Below are 27,718 nucleotides of genomic sequence, written 5' to 3'. Positions count from 1 at the left end.
TCCATGGGACTCTCAAGAGTCTCCTCCAGCACCATAATTCAAAAGCATCAATTCTTAATCATCTCCTAGAATGTCTTAATCCTTGGGCATGTCAACCAAAGGTGAAAGAATGTACCTTCAGTCTCATTACATTTCCAACATTTATTTTCGGGCAAATTGTAAATTTTTGCAAGCTTGACTGGTGTCATGTACCACCTGTAAATCTTTGATATAGATATAGAAATATAGATATAGAATATAGAATGTACCACCTGTAAATCATTTTCATTAAATTCTCTCTTAGGGCATTACATGCCGTAAATTTCATACCTGTGGTCCATAATTGTTCCCAGTCAGCCATCATTATGTTATGTCCAACATCTTGTGCCCATTTAATCATAGCAGATTTCACCGTTTCGTCCTGAGTGTTCCATTTCAACAGCAAGTTATACATTCTTGACAAATTCTTAATTTTGGGATCTAACAATTCTGTTTCCAATTTTGATTTTTCCACCTGGAAGCCAACTTTTTTATCCAAGTTATATGCCTCCATTATTTGGTAGTAGTGAAGCCAATCTCGCACTTTGTTTTTTAATTTTTCAAAGCTCTGCAGTTTTACCCTGTCTCCATCTTGTTCCAAAATTTCCCACATGAAGGTTCCTGTCCTTTGCCTGCTTACAATGCTGGAGTGGTTATAAAATTTCTAGTCTCTCCCCAATGGCAATTTGGGCCCTCCTCCAAAGACAGCTACTCTAAAGAAAGCACAAACAAAAATTACTCAATTTTACATGAATAAGGAAAATGAGGCGGCGGCTAAGAAACAGCAGGAGCCAGATACTATTATTGACCTTATAGGGCCTCTCAGCAGCTATGGTGAAGAGCAGAACGATCAGAAAGAGGTTTTGGGCCCAGCCAGCTCAACTCCTGAGTCATCTCTTGCATTGAGCACAAGTAACTCAAGGACTAATCCAGGCTAAATAAGTGGAGGAACTAATGTTAAAGCAAATTTCATCAGGAGCAAGTATAAAAGAGTCCTACTTCCAACTTTCTGAAACAAATGAGGAGGGATTATCAGTGACTGGGTGGCTTGTACTACTAACATTGAACACTGAACACATAAAATCATTTTTGGCTGACTATAATAAAATTCTTACCATCTTGATAGGTACTTGTAGCAATACAAAAAACCAAGAGGCTACTATTCTAAGCACCTATGCACCAACACTGGATGCCGATGAAGACATTAAAGAATTTTTTTACTCTCAGTTGGATACCATCCTATCAGAGACACCTGAGGATAAAATTACCCTCCTGGGTGATTTTAATGCAAGAGTTGAATGAGATTTCGATTGTGACCTGCAACTATTGGGAAATAAGGAACTGGCAACAGCAACCTGAACAGAATCTTACTTTTTACTATATGTGCAGCGCGCAACTTTGTTATTACCAACACACACTTTCAACAAAAAAATTTAAAACATCATGGAGGCATCCTCGGTCAAACCACTGGCGCCTCTTAGACTATGTCTGAGCAGAAGATAGCTGTGATGTACTCCTTACAAGTGACAATGACTGGTGGACAGATCACCAATTAATACGCTCCACGATGGCTATCAAGATTATACCTCAACACAGGCTTCAAGACACAAAATGAACACTCAATATACTATTAAGTGGGGACTGCTACCAAATGACTCTTAGGTTCCCTGATAGCACCAAGGAACACTGGACCAAGCTAAAAACATCCATTATTACAGCCTGTGAACAAACTATTGGATACCAAACCAAGAAACACCAGGACTAGTTTTATGAGAAAGACAGTGAAATTGAATGCATCATTGACAAGAAAAGGAAGGCCTTTCAGATATCACAAAGATTGAAATAATAATAATAATAATAATAATAATAATAATAATAATAATAATGATTTATTTATACACCGCCCATCTGGCTAGGTTTCCCCAGCCACTCTGTGTGGCTTCCAACAAAAGATTAAAATAAAATAATAACTGCACCACTAAGAAAAAAACCTATGCCAACACCAAGGCTGAGGTTCAAAGAACCAGAGAACAAAAGAACACCTGGTGGATAAAAAAAGCTCAAGAGACCAGCACTTAGCTGGCACTCAGGATGCTCAGAGTTTCTTTAAAGCCACAAGAACCATCTATGGGCCAATAAATCATGGCATATGCCCCCTACGCTCAACAGATGGTACCACACTTCTAAAAGATAAAAAAGCTATTGCATTGTGCTGGAAGAAACATTACCAGCATCTCCTTAAGCGCAACTCCCCAGTAGCTGCTGAGGTCCTCTCACAAATCCCGCAAAAACAAATTAGAGATGAGCTTGCAGTGTCTCCAAATCTTGGAGAGTTGTGTACAGCTATTAACCAAATGAAAAACAACAAAGCCAGCGAACCTGATGGGATACCTGTTGAAGTCTTCAAAGTGGGTGGAATTGAACTTACACAACAACTTCACAAGCTCATCGAAAACATATGGCAGATTGAGAAGATCCCAGCAGACTTTAGGGATGCCAAAATTATCATGATCATGAAAAAGGTGACAGAACGGATTGCAGAAACTACTGAGGCATCTCTTTATTAGCTGTGGCTGGCAAAATTCTTGCAAGGATCTTAGCAAACTGTCTCTTAACAATATCCGAGGTGACCCTTCCTGAATCCCAAAATGGTTTTTGGCCTTCTAGGGGGACAGTGGACAAGATTTTCACCTCTTGACAGCTTCAAGAAAAATGCAGAGAGCAAAACCAACCCCTGTATATGGCATTTATTGACCTGACTAAAGCCTTCAACACTGTAAATTGCAATACCCTATGGCTGCCCAGATAAATCTGTGAATATCATTTGGCACCTTCATGATAATATGACAGCAACAACTGCAGATAGCAATGGCTTTCAAAGTGAACCATTCACAGCGGGAACAGAAGTTAAACAGGGTTGTGTTATCGCTTCAACTCTATTCATTATTTTCATTGCCATGATCCTACATTTTGTCAAAGGGAAACTCCCCACCGGGGTAGAAATGATATACATGATATACAGTGGTACCTCGGTTTTCAAACAGCTTAGTATACAAACTATTGGAACCCGAATGCTTCAAACCCAGAAGTGAGTGTCCCGGTTTTCGAACTTTTTTTGGAATCCAAAGGTACTCTGTTCGGAGGGTGCACTTACGTTTTGAGTGCCACACTTCCGTTGCCTGCTCACTTGCCACCAGACCTGGGCTTCCCTTACTCAGCACCGGCTGTGCCAGCCACTGGCGGCACCCAGAAGCGGAGAAGGGGGGCGTGGATGCTGCAGCCACAGCAGCGGCAGAGGGAACCAACGGCGGGGAGCAGCAGCAACATCCTTTGCCTGTGCGGCACGGCCTTCCCTTGCTCAGGGACGGCCGCAGCAGAACATCTGGAAGTGGAGAAGCACTGTTCTGCAGCAGCAGGCACAAAGCGAGGGAAGGCCGTGCCACAGCAGCAACCACCCCCTTCTTCGGTACTGGGTGACACCTGCAGCCGCCGCTCTGGGCCCCAGAGCAATGGCAAACAGCTCACCCCCAGAAGTGACTGCCATGGCATCCCCTCACAGGGCACAAGACGGCGTGGGCAGGATGCTGGTGTTCATCGCTGCAGTAAGAGTTCTTCAGTGAGGAGAACACACTCAAGTGGAGGGCGCTGCTTGTGCTCTGAAGAAGGTGAGGAAGGGGCGCTGGATGTCTGTGGGGAAGAGATCCAGAAAGGCTGGCCTGGGGGGCGGGGAGAGAAGCCGACTGGCTCCTCAGAGAGAGAACTTTTGCCTTCCTTTCCTCCCCCCTACTTGAACTCCCCCTTCACACACCCCGCACGCTTGTCCTTCCAATGGCAATGGGTAGATCACTGCCAGTTTTTTATACTGGGTAGTAGATTGCAGTCAAGAAGATCAAACCTCTCCATTCTTAAGGAAATCAGCCCTGAGTGCTCACTGGAAGGACAGATCGTGAAGTTAAGGCTCCAATACTTTGGCCACCTCACGAGAAGAGAAGACTCCCTGGAAAAGACCCTGATGTTGGGAAAGATGGAGGGCACAAAGAGAAGGGGACGACAGAGGACGAGATGGTTAGATAGTGTTCTCGAAGATACCAGCATGAGTTTGACCAAACTGCGGGAGGCAGTAGAAGACAGGAGTGCCTGGCGTGCTCTGGTCCATGGGGTCACGAAGAGTCGGACACGACTAAAGGACTAAACAACAACAACAACAGATTGCACCCTGGTCTATTACTTTCATTTTATGGATCAATGGTCTCGCTAGATAGTAAAATTCATGTCAAATTGCTGTTTTAGGGGTTGTTTTTAAAAGTCTGGAACGGATTGATCCACTTTGCATGACTTTCTATGGGAAAGCACACCTTGGTTTTGGAACGCTTTGGTTTTGGAACGGACTTCCTGAACAGATTAAGTTGGAGAACCAAGGTACCACTGATTCAAACAGATGGAAAGCTCTTTAATTAGAGTAGGCTGAAAGCAAAGAATATCTTCCATAACTTTCATTATAGAGCTTCAGTATGCTGATGACAATGTAGTCATCATCATACTGATGACTCAGAGGATGACTTCTAAACCATCCTAAATATCTTTGCAGAAGCTTACGGAAAGCTTGGCCTATCACTCAACATCCAAAAAACCAAAGTGCTGCATCAACAAGCACAAAACAACCCCTCTGAAGCACCACAAATTAATCACTTCTCCTACCTAGGCAGTTATCTTTCCACAAGGGTCAACATGAGTGTGACTTTCTCCTGATTGAAGTGCAGAGTGTTTTAGGACCAGGACATTCGCAGGGAAACCAAAATGCTTGTTTACAAAGCTATTGTACTACCAACCTTACTATATGCTTGTGAAACATGGACCACTTATAAACGCCATCTCCAACTCCTCGAAAGATTCCATCAACAGTGTCTCTGAAAAATTTTACACATCACTTGAGAAGACAGGCGAACCAATGCCAGTGTACTGGAAGAAACAAAGATCACCAGTGTTGAAGCAATCATTCTTCAACATCAACTTGGTTGGACTGGTCATGTGCGGATGCCTGATTATCATCTTCCGAAAGAACTACTCTATTCCGAATTTTAAAATGGAAAGCGTAATGCTGGTGGTCAAAAAAAGAGGTTTAAAGACCCTCTCAAGGCAAATCTTAAAAAATGCAGCATAAACACCAACAATTGGGAAACACTGGTCTGCGAGTGATCTAGCTGGAGAACAGCCTTTACCAAAGGTGTTATGGGCTTTGAAGACACTGGAACTCAGGACGAAAGGGAGAAATGTTCTAAGAGAAAGATACTGTCAGAGCTGCCTCCAGGTCCCAGCTCACAGAGGACCAACGCTAGGCTGTAGTTATGTACAAAAGTCTTTATTGAGGTTCAGTTTCCATTTTAAAGCCGCAGCGTGCAGCTCTACGTCTCGACCTTAGACCGGCGAAGTCCCGTCTGAGTCTCCGCCCCCTCCACACCAGTTTAAGACTCTCGCTTTGCTCCACCTCTTCCTAAGTTCCTTTCTCCTCTGGGCCCTCCTGCCCGCTAGGGTTCCATCCTTCCTGGACTCCTCTGACGCTGACCCTGATGATTCTTCCCCCTCCTTCCGGCGGGCTTTAGGACCTGGTTCCCTATCCGGGCTACCTTCTGTGCCGCTCGCCTGTACATTTGAACTTGGCGCGCGCGCCCAGCCTGCAACTTTCCTCTTGACCGTTAACTCGCTCTCCGATGGAGGCGTGGCCAACCCTGACTCATCTTCTCTCGCTGGTGGTGCATATGTGGGCTCTGACACCTGGGACTCCTCCCCCCCACTACGCTCTGGTGGGGAAGCTGGTCCTGATTTCCAACTGCTGCTCTGGGAATCCCCGCTGGCCCCTTGCTTCTGGGGTGTCCCCCTTGGGTCGCCCCTTGCCCTGCCCATCGGCGCCCCCTTCTGTGAATCTTCCGATTCGCTGGAGAGGCTCATGGAATCTATCGGGATGCTGTCATCTTCTTTTTTTATATATTAATTTTTATTAATTTTTCAAACAAGTAATAAAAGCTCAACAAAACAGACAAAAGAAAAACAAAAATCAGATAAGGTACATAGCACTTAAACCCATGTAACTTTAAATTCCTCATTTCATACCCTTCTTTCTTTTGACTTCCCCATGCCTCCCCTTCCTTGCATCCTTGTTTAGTGATTCTTTAGCAACCCTTGGGTCCATTATCTTAATTCCCTTTCATAAAATTTCCTTTAATTTTTTTTTTTTAGTTACTGCTGCAATTCTTTACCTCGGGCTGCTGTCATCTTCTCCTACGCTGCCCTCGGATTGCTCCCCCTCGCTCTCCATCTCCTCTCCTCCCTGCGCTCCCGCTGAGTCCCTGACATCCATCCCCCCCTCGAAGCCCCCCCTCCCCCCTCCCCCTCTTCTGGCGTGGGTTCCGGGTGCTCCAATGCTGTGGGGGTGCATGCCGGATACAGTTCTTCCCCCCTGGCATGCTGCCAGTCCGTGACGGGTACATCGACGTCGCTCTCCTCCGCTTCCATCTCGTTGCCGGTGTGCTCGAACCCAGGGTCCTCCCCCAACCCGTCCATGCCCCCTTGTTCCCCCATTTCCTCTGGGGAGTCTGCGTGCCAGGGCCCTCTGAGCAGTCTCCTGCGCCACTCCTCCTCGGGTTGAGTGTCCCACCAATAAGAGCGTTCCGCACCCAAGTCTGAGATCGACCCCTCCGGCGAGGTAGTCTCTGGAACCGTCTCCTCAGCCGAGGAGAACCCCTGAAACGTACTGGCTGAGAGTGTGGGGGTGAAAAGATATTCGTCAAAATAATCCTCCGGCATGGGCCTGTGTGGGAAGAGTGCGTGGAACTCGTCTTTGAGGTAATAATAATAATAATAATAAATTTTATTTATATCCCGCCCTCCCCAGCCGAAGCCGGGCTCAGGGCGGCTAACAACATTAAAACAGTATGACATTATAAAACATTATAAAAATGAATTAAAATCAAAATTGATGGCAACCATAAACTAAAGCTTTGTAAAGATTGCCAGAGGAGGGGGTCAGGCTGCGCCCTGACCAAATGCCAGGTGGAACAGCTCTGTCTTGCAGGCCCTGCGGAAAGATGTCAAGTCCTGCAGGGCCCTTGTCTCTTGTGACAGAGCGTTCCACCAGGTTGGAGCCGCAGCCGAAAAAGCCCTGGCTCTAGTTGAGGCCAGCCTAACCTCTCTGAGGCCTGGGACCCTCAAGGTGTTTTTATTTGAAGATCGTAAGTTCCTCTGTGGGGCATACCAGGAGAGGCGGTCCTGTAGGTACGAGGGCCCTAGGCCGTATAGGGCTTTGAAGGTTAAAACCAGCACCTTAAACCTGATCCTGTACTCCACCGGGAGCCAGTGCAGCTGGTATAGCACCGGATGAATGTGACCTCTAAGCGAAGACCCCGTAAGGAGTCTCGCTGCGGCATTCTGCACCCGCTGGAGTTTCTGGGTCAGTCTCAAGGGCAGCCCCACGTAGAGCGAGTTACAATAATCCAGTCTGGAGGTGACCGTCGCGTGGATCACAGTGGCTAGGTCAGGGCGAGAGAGGTAAGGAGCCAACTGCTTAGCTTGGCGGAGATGAAAAAATGCCGCCTTTGTTATAGCTGCAATCTGCGCCTCCATGGAGAGGGAGGTATCGAAGATTACACCCAAACTCTTAACGGACGGTGCTGGCACTAATTGCACCCCCGCAAGAGATGGGAGTTGCCCCCTCAGTCCCATGTCGTCCCGTCCCAGCCAGAGGACCTCTGTCTTCGAAGGATTTAACTTCAGCCGGCTCCCACGTAACCATCCAGCCACAGCCTCCAAGCATCTGATCAGTGTGTCTGGGGCCGAGTCCGGGTGGCCGTCCATCAACAAATAGAGTTGGGTGTCATCAGCATACTGATGGCAGCCCAGCCCAAAACTCCGGACAAGCTGGGCGAGGGGGCGCATAAAGATGTTAAAAAGCATCGGGGAGAGTATTGCACCCTGAGGCACACCACACACCAAGGAGTGGCGGGATGACAATTCCCCCCCCAAGCGCCACCCTCTGTCCCCGACCAGAGAGAAACGAGCGCAGCCATTGAAGGACTTTGCCCTGGATCCCCACGTCGGCAAGGCGGTGGTCCAGGAGTTCGTGATCGACCATGTCGAAGGCTGCTGACAGGTCTAGAAGAATCAGCAGCCCCGACCCGCCTCGATCCAGCTGCCTGCGGAGATCATCTGTTAGGGCAACCAGAGCCGTCTCCGTCCCATGACCAGCGCGGAAGCCGGACTGGAATGGATCCAGAGCTGATGTTTCATCCAGAAACCTACCAAGCTGTTCAGCAACCGCTCTCTCAATCACCTTACCCAGGAATGGAAGATTCGAGACCGGGCGGTAACTGGATAGATCTAAGGGATCTAATGATGTTTTCTTTAAGAGCGGGCGCACCACTGCCTCCTTCAGTTCCCCTGGGAATGTCCCGGTGCCAAGGGACAGATTGATGATATCCCCCAGGGGGGCCCGCACCTCTTCTGGACACGCTCTAATCAGCCAGGACGGGCACGGGTCGAGAGGACAGGTGGTGGGCTTTCCAGCTCGGAGGAGTCTGTCTACATCAGCTGGGGATATCCAGTCAAAGTGGTCCAATACTGAACCCGAGGACAGTCGAGGGGCCTCCAGTTCCTTTATTGTATCCAAATTGGCAGGGAGGTCATGGCGGAGCAACAAGACCTTCTCCGCAAAAAAGCTCGCAAATGCCTCACAGCTGTGTGTCAAATTGTTATTTAAATTTGGCTGTCCTTCGAGGGACGTTAAAGACCGAATTATACTAAATAATTGCGCCGGGCGAGAGCTAGCGGATGCAATGGAGGCAGAGAAGTAGGACTTTTTAGCGGCCTTCACTGCCATCTCGTAGGTTTTCATAAAAACCCTATAAGATGTTCTTGAGGCTCCGTCACGGGCACCCCGCCATACTCGCTCTAGCCGTCTGAGGTCCCGCTTCATTTTCCGGAGCTCCTCGGTAAACCAGGGAGCCCGGTTTCTGCGGGGTCGCAGAGGGCACTTAGGTGCGATCTCATTGATGGCTGCCAGGAGCTGGGTATTCCAGGCCTCAACAAGCTCAGTCAATGAGTCGCTGGGGGAGAAAGGTCCCGCAAGGCTTGACGGAATCTATCAGGGTCCATCAGCCTCTGCGGGCGAGCCCAAGTTGGCTCGCCACCCAAGCAGGGTGGGGGTGGAACTTCAATCCTGGCTTTCAGAGCATAGTGATCAGACCATGGCACCTTCATCGAAGGAAACATGATCACATCTATACCGACGCCAAAGATCAAATCCAGCGTGTGGTCTGCTTGATGTGTGGGGCCCAAAACAAACTGGGAGAGCCCTAGTGTCGCCATGGAAGACACCAGGTCCAGAGCCTGTGAGGAGGGAGTGGCATCAGCATGGATGTTGAAGTCCCCCAATACCAATAGGTTAGGGAACTCCAAGGCCCAGCCGGCCACCGCCTCCAGCAGGCCTGACAGGGTGGCTGCTGGTGCGCTAGGTGGCCGGTACACCAGCCAGACAGCCAAGCTCACCTCGGAGCCCCACACTAGGCCAACACATTCAATGGCGATGGTAGAGCCCTGAAAGAACAATCTTCCCGGATTAATAACGCCACCCCTCCCCCCCGGCCCACAGTCCGCGACTGGTGAAGGACGGAGAAACCCGGGGGCGCCATCTCTCGTAAGGTAACAGTATCCCCTTCGCGCACCCAGGTCTCAGTCACACATGCCAGGTCAACCCCCTGCGAGGTGAAGAAATCTCGCAGGGTGGCGATTTTGTTGCCTATAGACCTGGCATTGCACAACACCAGTGACGGAGGTGAGTAATCCTTGCTCACCCTACCCTCGTCTCTCGGGATGGGGCGCAGATTGGAAGGGGTACGAGCATATCCGTATCTCGATCCCCTTCGCCTATGACATCTGCCCCCACCGCCATACCTCCCTCACCCCTCCACAGTAGGAATCCCAAGCCTCATACTTGCCTCCATTTACAGAATATAAAAGCAAACAAACAAAAACAATTACATGAAAAGAAAACCAATCCCCACCCCACTCCCCAACCACCCCACCCCCACCCAAAATAAATCAAAACAAAATAAAAGTACATGGATAAAAACCACCGCTTATGGTGGTACAACAAAGCAAAAAAATAAAAACAGTTTAAAACATATAAGAACACTTCCAACAACCGCTGCAGCAGCACCAATGTCCCCGAGGCTGCGGCGGTGGTGAGCGTGGGGCCCGCCCCCTGGCCTGATGGAGAGTGGGCCTGCAGGGGGAAGAGCCCTCCCCACAAACCCACGGCAAAGTGGCAGCAGCAGTGTCCCGGGCCTCCTTGGAGTCTTTTATGCTGAGGTGGAGTCTGGGGCCCGTCCCCAAGCCCAAGGTGGAGAATGGGCTAGCAGGGGGAAGAGCCCTCCCCACAAACGCACGGCAAAGCGGCAGCAGCGATGTTCCGAGGCCTTCTTGGAGCCTTATATGCTGAGGTGGAGTCTGGGGCCCGCCCCCAGGCCCAAGATGGAGAATGGGCTTGCAGGGGGAGCGGTCCTCCCCAAGACTCACCGGCAAAGCGGCAGCAGCAGTGTCCCGGGCCTCCTTGGAGTCTTTTATGCTGAGGTGGAGTCTGGGGCCCGTCCCCAAGCCCAAGGTGGAGAATGGGCTAGCAGGGGGAAGAGCCCTCCCCACAAACGCACGGCAAAGCGGTAGTGCTCCTCCACCGCATAGTACGGCACCCAGCTGTTGGCGCTGGCGGGGGCACCTTCCCTTGCGAGGAGATATTCGACCCCCTCTTCCCCCCATCTCGAGTCCAAAATCTCCGTTACCTCATTGAGTGGCTCCGCCCTCGGCGACCCCCCTGTCATGGGTGCGTCTCTAAGTGGACTGGGAGCTGTCCCTGGCTCCTGAAACCTGTGAGGTGCCTTGTAGGGCGTTAGCACCGATCTATGAAAGACCGGGTGCATTCTGGAACCCTCCGGTAGTGTCAAACGGAAGGCCACTGGGTTGATCTGTGCCTCGACTAGGTAAGGGCCTAGCTGCTTGTGTCCTAGCTTCTTCTTAGCTAAGGATCTGGCCGGCACTGCCTGGGCCGCTAACCAGACCCAGTCCCCTACCCGTATGTCCTCCCCCACTCTTCTGTGTTTGTCTGCTTGCATCTTGTATACGTGTTTTGCTAGGTCTAACTGCCTACGGAGCTGTTCATGGACCTCCTGTAACTCCTCTGCCAATGCCTCTGCTCCCTGCGGCTCCCCCTCCCCCTCCTTCTCTAAGCCCGGGAAGGTCCTGGGATGTCGCCCGTTGTTGGCGAAAAACGGTGTCACCCCCGTCGACACGTGTTGTGTGTTGTTGTAGGCAAACTCGGCCAGGGGCAGGTAGTCCACCCAGGTCGAGGGCTGCTGGTTGGTGTAGCATCTCAGGTACTGCTGCATGATGGCGTTGACCCTCTCCGCTTGTCCGTTGGTCTGCGGGTGTCTTGCCGACGCTAGGTTGACCTTGACGTCGAGGATTCCCATCAGCTTCTGCCAGAAACTCGAGATGAACTAGCGCCCCCGGTCGGACAGGATAGACCGTGGCAGGCCGTGCACCTTGAACACGTGGTCTATGAACAGCTTGGCTGTCTGTTCCACTGTGGCCACCTTCGCGCAAGGAATGAAGTGCGCCATCTTGGTGAACATGTCGACTACCACAAGTACTGCTGTTTTGCCCCTCGAGCTGGGCAGGTCAGTGACAAAGTCCAAGGCCACCCTCTCCCACGGTTCGGACGGGGTCTGTAGCGGTTCTAACAGTCCCGCCGGTGGTCTGTGTACTGGCTTGGCCCTTTGGCATGTGTCGCACCTCGTGACGTAATCCGCGACTTCTCCCCGCATCTTGGGCCACCAAAAGTCTCTGGCTACTAATTCCACCGTCTTGTCCTTGCCGAAATGTCCGGCGCTGGGTGCGTCGTGTAGCTGTTGCAGTACTGTCGCGCGGAGTTCATCTCCCGGCACGTAGATGGCCCCCTTGCGGAGGAGCAGTCCGTCGCGTATCTGGAACTCGTCGTCCTTCGCCGTGCCGCTGCGCACCTCCTCCATCTTGGATCGTGCGAAGGAATCTGTTCGCAGCTCGCGCCGTATTGCTTCCAGGTCTACGGTGGCTGAAGTGCATGCCCACGCCTTGGGTGCGAAAATGTGTTTGGCCGCTACCGGTGCTGCTTCCTCCAGATACTGCGGCTTCCTGGATAGCGCATCAGCCATGATGTTGTTGTCTCTGGGGATATATTCTATCCTGAAGTCGAAATCCGCAAAGAACTCCGCCCAGCGGATGTGTCTCTGGTTCAGGAACCGCGCCGTGCGCCAGTACTCCAGGTTCTTATGGTCCGTGCGAACTTGCACCGTGTGTTTGGCTCCGATGAGGAAGTGCCGCCACGCCTTGAAGGCTGCATGAATGGCCAGCAACTCTCTGTCCCAGATGGTGTAGTTCTGCTCCGACTTGCTGAGTTTCCTGGAGTAGAAAGCACACGGCCTCCAATCCCCTTGCGGGTCTTGCTGCAATAGGACTGCCCCCACGGCTCTGTCGGAGGCATCCGTCTCCACCCTCATGGGTCTGCTGGGGTTCACATGCAGCAGTTGTTCCTCGGAAGCGAAAAGACGCTTGAGTTTCTGAAAAGACTGCTCCGCCTGCTCCGTCCAGATGAACTTCTTCTTCTTGGAGCTGAGGGTGTCCGTGATGGCCGTCGTCTGCATAGCGAAACCCTTGATGAACTTGCGATAAAAGTTAGCAAAGCCGACAAACCTCTGGACCTCCTTCCGATTGCGCGGGCTTTTCCAGTCCAGTACTGATCGTACCTTGGCGCTGTCCATGGCGATTCCCTTGTCGGACAGCTTGTAGCCCAGGAAATCCACCTCCGTCATGTCGAACTGGCATTTCTCCAGTTTGGCGTAAAGCCTGTGCTCCCGTAGTCTTTGCAGGACTTCCTTGACATCTCTCTCGTGAGCCTCCTGCGATTCCGAGAAGATCAGAATGTCGTCCAGGAAGCAGACGCACTTCTTGTAGAGGAGCCCTGCTAACACGTGATGCATGAAGGCTTGGAAGCAGTGGGAGCCATTTTGTAAACCGAAGGGCATAACCCTATACTCATAGGTGCCCAAGGGCGTGAACATGGCCGTCTTCCACTCATCGCCCTCCCGCATGCGTATAAGATTGTACGCCCCTCGTAGATCCAACTTGGTGAAGATGCGTCCCTTCCTCACCGTCGCGAGCAAGTCGTCGATCTTGGGCATCGGGAAAGCCGTGGGCTTGGTTTTCGAGTTTAAGATTCTGAAATCAACTACTAGCCTCTTTTGGGGCGTGTCTTTTTTCTTCACAAAGAACACAGGACTGCCCCCCACTGCTTTGGATTCTCGGATGAATCCCCTCTTCAAATTGTGATCTATGAACTCCCTGAGCTCTTGCAGTTCGTCTTCAGACATGGAGTACAGTTTTCCGGTCGGCAGCGTTGCCCCCGGCAGGAGGTCAATCTTGCAGTCGTAGGGTCTGTGGGGAGGCAGCTTGTCCGCTTCCTTCTCGCAGAAGACCTCCAAAAACCGCTTGCAGCATGCCCAGTTGTAGCTGTGGGTCATCCTCTTGCCCCTCGTCCTCCTGGTTAGTCATGATGCAATGTTCTGCGCAGTAGGAGGAGCAGAAGGTCAATTTACGCTGGTACCATGCCAATGCCGGGCTGTGCCTGTCCAACCAGCTCATGCCCAACACTATGGGCGTGTCTGACTATGGGCGTGTCTGACAGCTGATGACTTCGCGGTGATTTCCAATTCGCATCACCATTGGCGGCGTTTGCTGTACCACCTGTCCCCCCAGCAATTCTCTTCCATCGACTGTCACTACTTTCAGGGGCATCGTGGCAGGCAGGAGCGCTATGCTATGTTGCTTGATGAAATCCACTCCTATAAAGTCTGCATTGCTACCAGAGTCAATGGTAATAGGGACTTCCATGGTGAGCCCATTGGGAAGCTGGAGTGTTGCAGTGAGCTGCACCACTGGTTTGGGCGGGAGGGGGTCTGTGGGCTGTAAGATTCCTGGGGACTGCTTCACTGATTCGTCTGGCTGGGCCCCAGCGGCTCTGCTTCCAGCCAGACTTCGTCGTTTCCCTGCTGTGGTTCCCTCTGCTGAACTGCTTCTGTTACTTTTGCTGAGGCTGCATTGTGCTTGCGGAGCCTCTGGGGGCACTCTTTTGCCATATGCTGAGCACTTTCGCAGATGTAACACTTCCTGTTCCCTCTAGGAGCCTTCGTTTTGACTGCTCCCGGTGTGAGGGCTCTGGCTGCTGACTGAGCCTTGGCACCACCTATCTCCATCGGCTCCTCTCCCCCTCCCAGTGGAGGCGTGGATTGAGCGCGCGCTGAGTCTCTGGGAAAGAAAGGAGGTGCCCTTGCTGGCGTGCGTCCCCAACGCCCTTCATCTTTGCTCCAGGGACGTTCTTCTAGCCGCACACCAATCGTCAGCGCCTTCTGGACCACTTCTTGAGTGCTCCGTGGTCTCTCCCCCCTTGCGATTTCGTCTTTCACAGCCCCGTTCAGCCCCTCCCAGAACAGGTCCCTGACGGACGCTGAGTCTTTTTCCCATCCCAGCGCGTTGACCAATGCAAAAAAGCGGGAATGATATTGCCTTACAGTGGCTCTGCCTTGTTTCAAACCGTGAATCTCTTTTCTAGCGACATCCACATCTATCTCCGATAAAAAACAATCGTCCATTGCCTTAATGAAGGCTTTTGCGTTTTGGAGGGCTGGATCATTATCTCTCCACAGATTGCGCAACCACGCTTTAGCTTCTCCATGGAGATGCGTTAGTATGAAGCCTACTTTCTCCTGCTCATCTCTAAAGTCCTTCTCCAGCAACTTTAGCGCAAAAACTACGTCTGCTCTGAAGTTAGGATATTGCTGCAGACTCCCATCGAAATGCGACACCAGGCTCCCTCCTCTCTTTCCGAGCCCAATCCCCTCTGATTTGGCTCCCGGTGGCCCCTGTTTAGTCAACATTTCCAACCTGGTTTGCAGATCCTTGCAGACAGCATCTGATTCCTCTTCTCTCGTCCTTGCCGCTAGTATTTCTGCGTTAAGTTGTGCCACGGCGTCTTGCAAAGCTGCCAGTCGTTCTTCTGTAGTCATCTTGTGCTGCTTTTGTGAGCTCGCGAAGCACCAATCTTCGCCCCTCGCTGCGTCCTCTCACGTTGCGAGGTTCTTTGAAGGAGACGGGACTTACTGTCAGAGCTGCCTCCAGGTCCCAGCTCACAGAGGACCAACGCTAGGCTGTAGTTATGTACAAGTCTTTATTGAGGTTCAGTTTCCATTTTAAAGCCGCAGCGTGCAGCTCTACGTCTCGACCTTAGACCGGCGAAGTCCCGTCTGAGTCTCCGCCCCCTCCACACCAGTTTAAGACTCTCGCTTTGCTCCACCTCTTCCTAAGTTCCTTTCTCCTCTGGGCCCTCCTGCCCGCTAGGGTTCCATCCTTCCTGGACTCCTCTGACGCTGACCCTGACGATTCTTGCCCCTCCTTCCAGCGGGCTTTAGGACCTGGTTCCCTATCCGGGCTACCTTCTGTGCCGCTCGCCTGTACATTTGAACTTGGCGCGCGCGCCCAGCCTGCAACTTTCCTCTTGACCGTTAACTCGCTCTCCGATGGAGGCGTGGCCAACCCTGACTCATCTTCTCTCGCTGGTGGTGCATATGTGGGCTCTGACACCTGGGACTCCTCCCCCCCACTACGCTCTGGTGGGGAAGCTGGTCCTGATTTCCAACTGCTGCTCTGGGAATCCCCGCTGGCCCCTTGCTTCTGGGGTGTCCCCCTTGGGTCGCCCCTTGCCCTGCCCATCGGCGCCCCCTTCTGTGAATCTTCCGATTCGCTGGAGAGGCTCATGGAATCTATCGGGCTGCTGTCATCTTCTCCTACGCTGCCCTCGGATTGCTCCCCCTCGCTCTCCATCTCCTCTCCTCCCTGCGCTCCCGCTGAGTCCCTGACAGATACGTTTGGCAAATGATCAACTCCCGTCCAGAAAACTATGTCCCCACTGTGGAAGGACGTGTGGATCCAGAATTATTTGACCTGGAGGTGATCTTGTGAACACTATTTTAGAGTCTGATTCCGAACGATATAGCATATAAACACCCCACAAAATCTCTTATCCCAGACAGTGAAAACTGAGCTGGAAAAAGAACATGACATAACAAACATTGTGTGGTATGCACAAATGATTCCAGTTATCAAGAAAAACATGGAAATACGTATTTGTGCCACCAAAGCTTTTAAGCATCCACACAGTTAGTTTTGTTACATTTATTTACGGGGGGGGGGGGACTGCAAAGTGGGGTCTGGAACAGACACCCTTGGATGTGTCAGCTCCATTCACAGTAGCCAAACACTGGAAGGATATGAAGGGAGGGACAGTTGATCACTGGCATCACAAAGTTTCATTTGTTGCCTTCCTTAGTTGAAGGGTTGACCTAAAGGAACCTCAGCAAAGTATGAGTCCAAGGACAAGGCAAAAGAAAGAACCAATAATATGGTGAGGAAGAGAAGGGTCTAGACTGGTTGTAGAGCATTAAGCAATGAAGGATGCTGGCCAGAAGCCAGAGCAGCTGGTGGAAGTGATTCTAACTAGGCAATGAGAGAAAAAGGAGGGCTTTGCCGAAACAATGAGTGGCAGAGGCTAAAGAAAGGGGGAGAACAAGGGGAGAAAGAGGGAGCAGAACATATTCTGGAATTCTCTGCAGTTGGCAAGGCTAACATGGCACATCATCGGGTGTCCCATAAAGCTAGGGAGTTTAGTTTAGTGGATTCCATCTAGGAGAGGAAGAGGAAAGAAAGATGAATGGCTGCAACTGCATACAGCCCCTACCTCGGTGCTTGCCTAGCCCTGCCCTGTTTGTTGTCATTTGAAGACATGCAGAACTATCCCAGAGTCTTGGGTCATTTGAGCCATTGTTTGTGCCCATTGGGCTGGTTCTCTCCCCAGCAGAGTTGGCTGCCTCCATGAGGCAACAACAAAACCTTGGCTGAACAATCCTTGTTCCGGGATTCTTCCTCTTAACCCAAGAGTGCCCAAAGCTGCTATCCCCAATGCTTAAGGTCCCTCTGTTCAGACATACAAGCACTACATGCCAGCCTTCTCTCCCCACCACTTCTCCTTTCTGTAGAACCATTCTGCCCTTAAGCTCTCTCCCTTCTTCCCTCTCAAGAGAATTTCTTTCCATCCTTCAATCGGGGAATTATCAATCCATAGTTAATGTCTCAAAGAGAAATTCAGCAGACAAAGCAGGGATGAGGAACCTGTAGTGCCCTCCAGATGTGGTTGGACTCTGACTCCCATCAGCCCCAGTGATTCTGCATTCAGGTTGCAGTCCACCAATATCCAGAGGTCCACAGGTTTCCCATCCCTGCCTTAAAGGTCTCCATGGTTTGCAGGTTCCCCATCCTCAGGCTCAAGCCTCTCTAGAAGCTCTGTCCTCTGATCCTCCCATTGCCCACTCTCCATCTATTAATTGCAGTTAAAAGATGAGGATTGTTACACCTGCGACAAAACCCTGATGGCTCCTGGGTTTAGTATTTTACCAAAAACAAGTATTGTACAAGAGAGGTAAGAAGTTGTACACATTACATCACAATCTGTCAGGGGGAAAACTGCTGCACTTTGTACCCGTGAAAGAGGCTGGCATAAGACATTGCACTTTCTCAGGCAAAGTACATGCACCCAAGACTGAAAATTCCAAATTCATCTCCCCTACAACTAAACAACAACAACAACCAGCCCAGTTTATAAAGTGCCACCATTTGCTGCTGTTGCATGACACTCCAGATCATCTCCCTGAGCCAACTGCCTCACTCTGTTTAATCGCAGGGCCAGCCAGGATGTGTCAATATGGACAGAAATCCTCATTCTATGTAACACAGTGGTCTTTGAGGAGGTTTTCCTTTGATTTCATTTCTTCAGCAGCTGGGAATGAAACCTGAGCTGGAAAACCAGGACAAGGGGAAGTGTGGTTTCTTACCCTTTTCCTCCACTGAAAATCAGCTCTCTCAACTGCTTTGACTCCCTCCAAGGAAATACATATCTTTACTGAGCGAAATAAAAATGGCAAGTGTGTTACACATAGGTATGGATGAATCTGTCAGTTTTGCTTTCTCCCTATTTCTGTTTTTTTCCAATATGAAGTTCAGTTCTCCATGTTTCTGTATAGGTTTGTTTGTTTGTTTGTTAAAATCCATGTGGAAATACCTCAGCATTTTAATGCAAAGTTATCTTAATATATACTTGTATGCAATTTTGCCCAATGTACACATTTTTGCAAAGCAATATCCCCAATATAATGTATTTTATATATTATGTGCATGAATATATGCATTTTGTAAACACTTTACTCTAGTGTAAATTTTGAAGGGTGGCTGTGTTTCAGTGTGTGTATTGTTTTAGAAAGTAAAACTTTGGTAGGTTCACCTTTAAATGTGAATGGAATTGATTTTTTCTCTCATCCCTCACTATGCATCAACTTATAAGAAAGCCTTCTGGATTTTGGGATGCTAACTATGAAATGTTCTCCTCATGGACTTCCCAATGCAGATCCAGATGCTGCTGACTTTGATGGCTAAAAACATATGCCTTGACCAAAGCTTTTGGCTAACTGGAGATGGGAGTTGAGTGCCCTGCCCTCACTGATGTGATGATTTTTTGTCAATTTGCTGTATTTTGATGTTTTTCTGTTTGATTTTAATGTCATTTTGGTTTGGCAATATTATATTGTCTATGCTGTTTTATTGTAACATGCATCAGTCTGTAGTCAATGTAGCTTGTGGGATCAAATCAACCCCGGGGTAATGGCACCTGAAAGGAACTTGAGCAGCAGCTCCAGCCAATTAGGACATGGCTTGAGTGGAGATCCCCACCCTATATGCTGGCACACTCTTGGGAGCGAGATTATTCTGTGCAGAACAGTCAGGGCATATGGTGCCCTTCAGCTTTGCACAGAAGGGTGGGTCTCTGCAACCTTGCCTTTTCTTGCGGGACAAGCTCCACCTGCCAACATACAGCATACCTGTTAAAGAGGCTAGGACCTGTATCATAAACAGATGCTGAAGCTATGCAAGAAACTTGGGGGGATTCATACTTGGCCATGCATTTTAGTTTGCTGTCCTAATATAGACTTTATGCCTTTTATCTACTTTATGCCTTTTATCTCTTTAACAGTTGCACAAGGCAGAGATAGAATCATAGAATCATAGAGTTGGAAGAGACCACAAGGGCCATCGAGTCCAACCCCCTGCCAAGCAGGAGACACCATCAGAGCACTCCTGACATATGGTTGTCAAGCCTCTGCTTAAAGACCTCCAAAGAAGGAGACTCCACCACACTCCTTGGCAGCAAATTCCACTGTCGAACAGCTCTTACTGTCAGGAAGTTCTTCCTAATGTTTAGGTGGAATCTTCTTTCTTGTAGTTTGGAACCATTGCTCCGTGTCCGCTTCTCTGGAGCAGCAGAAAACAACCTTTCTCCTTCCTCTATGTGACATCCTTTTATATATTTGAACATGGCTATCATATCACCCCTTAACCTCCTCTTCTCCAGGCTAAACATGCCCAACTCCCTTAGCCGTTCCTCATAAGGCATCGTTTCCAGGCCTTTGACCATTTTGGTTGCCCTCCTCTGGACACGTTCCAGTTTGTCAGTGTCCTTCTTGAACTGTGGTGCCCAGAACTGGACACAGTACTCCAGGTGAGGTCTGACCAGAGCAGAATACAGTGGCACTATTACTTCCCTTGATCTAGATGCTACACTCCTATTGATGCAGCCCAGAATTGCATTGGCTTTTTTAGCTGCCGCGTCACACTGTTGGCTCATGTCAAGTTTGTGGTCAACCAAGACTCCTAGATCCTTTTCACATGTACTGCTCTCAAGCCAGGTGTCACCCATCTTGTATTTGTGCCTCTCATTTTTTTTGCCCAAGTGCAATACTTTACATTTCTCCCTGTTAAAATTCATCTTGTTTGTTTTGGCCCAGTTCTCTAATCTGTCAAGGTCGTTTTGAAGTGTGATCCTGTCCTCTGGGGTGTTAGCCACCCCTCCCAGTTTGGTGTCATCTGCAAATTTGATCAGGATGCCCTTGAGTCCATCATCCAAGTCGTTGATAAAGATGTTGAATAAGACCGGGCCCAAGACAGAACCCTGTGGCACCCCACTAGTCACTCTTCTCCAGGATGAAGAGGATGTTTGGCAAGTGTTGGGTTTTCAAGCCCCAGCAGCAGTGTGAGTGACATGACAATTAACACTTGCTACAATCTCCCTCTACAAGGTACAAGGTCCAGTAGGACTAATGCTCAATGGGTTGGCCAGTGTTGGGATTGCCTTACATGACAATCACTTGGGGTTGTTTAGCAGAGAAGCACTGATGCATTGGACTGTGTGAGTTTTGACAGAGTGGATGTGTGTTCTAGGACTCAGTGATTGGAACTTGCCATTTCCAGGGGTTGAGGTGACACTAGCATTTAGCCTATTCCATCAAGAGTCTATTGGGCAGCTCCTCCTCTGCCTTGCAGGGTATAAAGGACTGTGTTGTACTTGCATAGCTGCCATTGTCAAGATGGTGACACCCAGCTTGGCTCTTCTCTTCCTTGGCATCATAGCGGCCAAGAATGATGCCATCATCATGGAGAGATGCAAACTGGCAGCCATCCTGAGGGACGAGGGCATGGAAGGCTTTGCGGGCACCAGAATAGAAGAGTGTGAGTGTCCCTTGTATTGTTCTGTGTGTGCATGGGTGCACGCAGGAATGTAGATTTGTGGGTGGGGAGGGGGCAGAAATTTTGTTGGGTTCACATTATAATGAGAACTCATACTTCACTTGCACTTTCCCCAAACATGTGAACCAAATAGCAGCCAGCCTGAGAAATTCGCACTTCTCCAAATTTTGCATTGCAGTTCTACAACTGACAAATGAGTACAAAATAGCTTATGTTGGGGAAAGTGAGCCTAAAAATGTGTATATACATGAAAATAAATTAGCCAAGGTTGCTTATAAAATGTGCTTATTAGGAGAAATGTGCTCTAAAATGCTGGTGATTCTTCAGGGTTTATTTAAGTGAATGAAGACGTAGAAATGTGGTAAACTGAACTGTAGATTAGAAAAAATGATAAATCAGTAGATTCACCCATCCCTGATCAGTAGCCCCTGCAGTCCAATATTGCCTGGCTGGACCATCCAGTCAGCATCCTCTTCTCACAGTGGCCAACCTGATGCCTGTGGGAAACCTGAAAGCAGGACCCAAGCGCAAGAACAACACTCTCCCCTCCTGTGGTTTCCAGCATTCAGAAGCATCGCTGCCTAGGACTGTGACGTGAAGCCACAAGGCCTAGCCGCTCTTGGGATCTCTTTCCGCCTTCACACATTCGTCTATTCCTCTTTGAAAGCCATGTCAGCTGGTGGCCATCATGCTTCCTGGGGGAGCGAGTTCAAAATTATAGCTATGTGCTGTGTGAAGTACTTTTTTTAAAAAAAAATCTGTCCTGAATCTTCCAACATTCAGCTTCACTGGATGACCACGACTTCTAGTGTTGGGGGAGACGGGACCTTTCTCTATCCACTTTCTTTGTGTCATGCAGATTTTAACTACATTTGACATGGTTCTCCCCTCTCCATGATATCCTCACAACCACCCTGTGAGGTAGGTTAAGCTGAGAGACTGTGGCTAGCCTAAAGTCACCCAGTGATGATTGTGGATGAGTGATGATTTGAACTCTTGTCACCCAACTCAAGAACTATATGCCAGTTTCATATCATGAGTAAGAATTTCATCTATTTCTATACAGTGTTTACTTCCCTTTAGGCTACCCAAAATTATTATCCAGGGGCAGCTGCCTAGTCCCCTCATCCCCTCCATTACCCTTCCTTAACCCTATACATTTGTAATAGTTGTCAATTGATTTTCAAAACAGCAGCCTTTTAAATAACTCATCAATCTGTAAGAGCCTATCTTAAATGCTACGTCTGGGACCCGCTCCAGTTCTGTACAATGAGAAATCCAAAGTTGAGATGTTTTACCTGCCTCAGGTGAACTTTAATCTGCTTGCTCCTGCCTCTAGGGATTTGTTTGGTGTCTCACACAAGTGGCTTCAACACATCAGCCCTTAACGTGGGGCCAACGGCCAGCAATTATGGGATCTTCTTACTCAGTGGAAGGTGGTGGTGCAGAGATGCCAAGACCCTGGACACACGCAACCATTGTAACTTGAGTTGTGGTGGTAAGAAGTTATATCCTTACAACCTCAATCCACTTTTTGTGGGCTTGTGGCTTCTGGATGGAAATATAGCCAGTGCTGGAGATTGGTGAGGGAGCAGAGCTGCCCCAGACTTGTCAAGGGGCCCACTAGTGAAGTTCCCATATTGACTCTCACTTGTTGATGGGCCCAATGCCAAGGAAGAAGAGCTCCAGAGATCCTTTGCAATGGTGCAGGAAATCCTGGAGCACCCCGCCAACCTTGCCCATGCATAGCAGCTCACATACAATGTCCATGCCTCTGAAAAGATTAAGTTCTTGGCTTCCTAGCCCTGTAAGTAATCAGTGTGTAATAAGGATAAAGTGGGACAGCTTTTGCTAACCTGTAGTCCTCCGGAAGTTTTGGATGACAGCTCTATCAGCCTGGCTAGATGGGAGATGTCTTCCAAAACATCTTGAGGACAACCGGTTGGCAAAGACTGGAGCAGGGGATATCAAGATTCACACGGGCTGAACTTTTGTTCCCCAATCAGCAGAAAGTAATCGGACAAAAAGTACTATCTTCGTACTCCTCTCAACTCCTCAATATACCGGTAGCCAAAGATCAGGGGTGATGGGAGTGATTTATGGCTCAAAACATTTGGAGGGCACCACATTGGCTCCCCTTGATCAAATGCACTTTGAACTCAGGATGACATAAATTGGGAGAAGGAAAGCTCATCTCCCCACTGAAAACACTTAGAACAATATTTTTTAAATAATAATTTTATCATTTATACCCTGCTATTTGGGCGTTAGATCAACTTTCTGACCAATTGTTATTCAACAGTCTATCACAACTTTTCTACGATAGTCCCTTCTGCTTGCTGCAACCTAAACATGAGGGTCCTTCTCTCATTAATTAACTCACACCATGTATTTAATGATAATTACTTTTCAGCTCATTCTCCGACTCTTCCCCCTCCCCCGACTCTCATCTTTCCTTCAGCTCTCCAGGATGACAACATTACAGATGACATTGACTGTGCAAAGAGGGTCGTGCAAGGAAAGAAGGGCTTCAAAGCATGGTAAACAGATAGCCTTTATCTAGGTCAGCTGCAGGATAGACCTATGGGACTTCAAACTCTGCTAGATACCCATCTTTTTCCATAGGTGCCTGGAGATCTTGTCTAGGCTTAGGAGTCAATCCTTATTTATGGTTGTCACCAACCCTGTTCTTTCCCCCACGTCCTCAGACACATACAAGGAAGATGTATATGCCTATCCTCTGAGCTGGGAACTGGCAAAAGGTGGGACATTGCTGCTGACTGTAGACACCAAGGTTGTCTGCACCAAGTCGATAACCAGTGTGGTGTAGTGACTAAAGTGCCGGACCTGGGATTTTGTGGGGATTAAATAAGGAGGGGGAGAACCATGAGCTCCTTGGAGAAAAAGTGGCTAATAAACATATTTTACTCAGAATATTACTCAGAGTAAACATATTTACTTAGAATAAATCCATTGAAATTAATGCGGAAATCATAACACAAGGAAATAATGCATTGGAGATCACCTACAATGGAAGAGAATCTGTGCCTGATCTTAGCTAAGAACATAAAGGATAGCTGAGCCAGAGATGTCATCCAACTCTGTAAATGAGTGCCACCAATGCTGTTCCCACAGTGTGGCAAATCAGGACAAATGTCCCAAGTCCCATGCTTGGGGGGGGGGAGCTTTATGCAGAGCTGCCAAGGTGGGGGACTGCTGCTCCTACTCCTCTCGCCCTAGATTTAAAAACATTTTGCTGCTGCTAACGCAGCCTGTTCTTCCTCAGAGTGCTGCATTCTGGGCAAGGTGGCTGTGCTGCTGCCGCTTTGCCATGGGGCCTAGACATTTTTGTTTTAAAAAAGTCAAATGTTTGGTTTTATTCTTGAAAAGATTTTCTAGCTGCTGCAGTAAAGCATAAACAGTATAGACACTCACCCAGAATGCAGCATTCCTAGGAAGCAACTGGCTTCCTCAGAGTCCATCTACTTGTTACATGTTTTCTACCCCAAAGTACGAAAGGCTTTTTGTTTACCCACCACTTTCCCTGGAAAAACCTGCTGTTTATTGCTGTATTAGAAGAAAAATCAATCCACAGAAAACCTGACTGGCATTTGTTCCAATTCTGCAGGAAACAGCAGCTTTTCCCAGGGGAAAGTGGCAGGCCAAGCTGAAATGTGGATGAGCCCAGCATGGCAGCAAAACTATTTTAATTAGGAAGGACAGGATGGAGAGTGGGGGCAGCAGCAGGAGGTGGCCCCATATGGTGAGTGCCCTGGAGAGCCCCACAGAAAGGCAGGCAAGTGGGCAATTGAGTGTGATTTGCCCTGGGTACCAACCCTACCCAACCAGATAAATAACAAACAGCAATGGACAAAACTATTCCAACTATAGCATAAACACTTGTTTTATGGCATTCATGCAGGAGCAAGAACAGCACTTTTGTCTCCCTAATTATGCATCTTTTGAGTTGTTTGACCAAGGATTTCTCATTACAGGAGAGCTTGGGGAAAATATTGCAAGGGACAAGAAATGAAACAATATGTTGCACACTGTGATCTTGAAAAAATCACCCCTATGACAAAACTATTCCAACTATAGCATAAACACTTGTTTTATGGCATTCATGCAGGAGCAAGAACAGCACTTTTGTCTCCCTAATTATGCATCTTTTGAGTTGTTTGACCAAGGATTTCTCATTACAGGAGAGCTTGGGGAAAATATTGCAAGGGACAAGAAATGAAACAATATGTTGCACACTGTGATCTTGAAAAAATCACCCCTATGACACTGGTCCCAGCGACAAAACTTCATCCAAAACCTACCACCCCCCCAGTGAAGAAGGATCAAATCACCCCTATGACACTGGTCCCAGCAACAAAACTTCATCCAAAACCTACCACCCCCCCAGTGAAGAAGGATCAAATCACCCCTATGACACTGGTCCCAGCAACAAAACTTCATCCAAAACCTACCACCCCCCCAGTGAAGAAGGATCAAATCACCCCTATGACACTCGTCCCAGCGACAAAACTTCATCCAAAACCTACCACCCCCCCAATGAAGAAGGACCAAATAACCCCTGTGACACTGGTCCCAGCGACAAAACTTCATCCAAAACCTACCAACACCTCATTGAAAGAAGATCGGCCGAAGACCACTCTCCCAGTCAAGGCTCCCCCAAAACCTACCATCTCAATCAAGGAGCCTGCACGCTCCACTCTCCCTGAAAATGGTCTCCCAAAATTCACTGCCTCATTGAAGGAAACACCAAACTCCATCATCCCAGCCAATGGACGTCCCAAACTGACTCTGCCAGTCAAGGAATCCTCAATCTCTACTCTCCCAGCGGACCGACGTCCCACACACATTTTGAACCAGGACGACAAATAGTGGCAAGACTGTTAAAAGTTAAAAGCCCCAAACTTCCACATACATGTCATGATACTGCCTCAGTTTTCCAGATATGGATCCACCCTCACATCTACTTCTTTTTTTTAAAAAAAGATAACTGAATTTTAATCTTTCAGACTATTTGCTTGTAAATTAATGTTTTCTGCATCAAGAGAATGTTCCCAATAAAATTTACCATCTAATTTCATATGCACGTCTACAGACAGCAAACTTACTGTGTTGGACTCAGTTATATTGTGTGGGCCAGTAATATTTAGATTCTCCCTTCAGCACCACAAAAAGCCTCTTCAGGAGATCTGGAACAGCAAGGAAAATAGTGCTGCAGAGGGAACTGGTGAAGATTTCCACCTGGCCCTCTTCCTCCAGTGGGAAGTCTTCATTTTTCACAGAGGGGCAAATCCAGATTACACTCAAGGGTGTGAGATGTTCACAATGTAATAGGAAATTTATTGTCATTTAGTTGTGTCCGACTCTTCGTGACCCCATGGACCAGAGCATGCCAGGCACTCCTGTCACGCCAGGCACTGCCTCCTGCAGTTTGGTCAAACTCATGCTGGTAGCTTCGAGAACACTGTCCAACCATCTTGTCCTCTGCCGTCCCCTTCTCTTTGTGCTCTCCATCTTTCCCAGCATCAGGGTCTTTTCCAGGGAGTCTTCTCTTCTCATGAGGTAGCCAAAGTATTGGAGCCTCAGCTTCACAATCTGTCCTTCCAGTGAGCACTCAGGGCTGATTTCCTTTAGAATGGATAGGTTTGATCTTCTTGCAGTCCATGGGACTCTCCTCCAGCACCATAATTCAAAAGCATCAATTCTTTGGCGATCAGCCTTCTTTATGGTCCAGCTCTCACTTCCATACATCACTACTGGGAAAACCATAGCTTTAATTATACAGAGCTTTGTTGGCAAGGTGATGTCTCTGCTTTTTAAGATGCTGTCTAGGTTTGTCATTGCTTTTCTCACAAGAAGCAGGCGTCTTTTAATTTTGTGGCTGCTGTCACCCTCTGCAGTGATCATGGAGCCCAAGAAAGTAAAGTCTCTCACTGCCTCCATTTCTTCCCCTTCTATTTGCCAGGAGGTGATGGGACCAGTGGCCATGATCTTAGTTTTTTTGATGTTGAGCTTCAGACCATATTTTGGGCTCTCCTCTTTCACCCTCATTAAAAGGTTCTTTAATTCCTCCTCACTTTCTGCCATCAAGGCTGTGTCATCTGCATATCTGAGGTTGTTGATATTTCTTCTGGCAATCTTAATTCCGGCTTGGGATTCATCCAGTCCAGCCTTTCACATGATGAATTCTGCATATAAGTACTCCTTTCCCAATTTTGAACCAATCAGTTGTTCCATATCCAGTTCTAATTGTAGCTTCTTGTCCCACATAGAGATTTCTCAGGAGACAGATTAGATGATCAGGCACTCCCATTTCTTTAAGAACCTGCCATAGTTTGCTGTGGTCGACACAGTCGAAGGCTTTTGCGTAGTCAATGAAGCATAAGCAGATGTTTTTCTGGAACTCTCTAGCTTTTTCCATAATCTTATTAAATCACCTTAAATAAATATACATGCAAGTGGTTCATTATAAAACTGTTTATAAATAAGGCAAGGTAACAATCTCTGAAAAATAATTTTGTAACCATCACTGACTTCATATTAAACACACAGCATCAAAAATAAAGTTGAAAACTTCTTGTTTGCTAATTTAGTTTTATTGGTTATAAATATAGCCATGGTGATATTTATCCAGTACCTGTGCCTTGAGGGCTAAATTAGGTGTTGTCTTTTAACATCCAAGGTTTTTTTTAGAATAGAAATTCCATCAGCTGGACTGCAGTGGGCATGGGGAATTGAAGTCCTTCCTCCCTTGCAGCATTCCTGATAAAATCCCTCTGGAACTGGCATTTGCATTGGGAGGAAATCCCCCATTAGCGATGCACCTTGTCTGACACTTAGAGGAGCCCTCCACTTCCTGCATTTTTAGCCAAAAATATATACCGGTAGTTAACCAAGTTAACATTGTGAAAACTTACAGCTG

The 27,718-nt window shown here is 48.4% G+C and overlaps 1 protein-coding gene across 5 annotated transcripts in view; it reads right to left on the bottom strand.

The window, feature by feature from the left end:
• The window catches only part of LOC307206175 (methyl-CpG-binding domain protein 1-like), a 178,695-nt gene that overhangs the window by 23,204 nt on the left and 127,773 nt on the right, over window positions 1–27,718 (bottom strand). The gene's annotated exons all lie outside the window — the stretch shown is intronic.

This window comes from Podarcis cretensis (genome assembly GCF_951804945.1).
Source record: "Podarcis cretensis genome assembly, chromosome: 17".
Lineage (NCBI taxonomy): Eukaryota > Metazoa > Chordata > Lepidosauria > Squamata > Lacertidae > Podarcis > Podarcis cretensis.
Note: the sequence above shows the minus strand (reverse complement) of the source record. Positions and strands in the feature narration are given on the sequence as shown.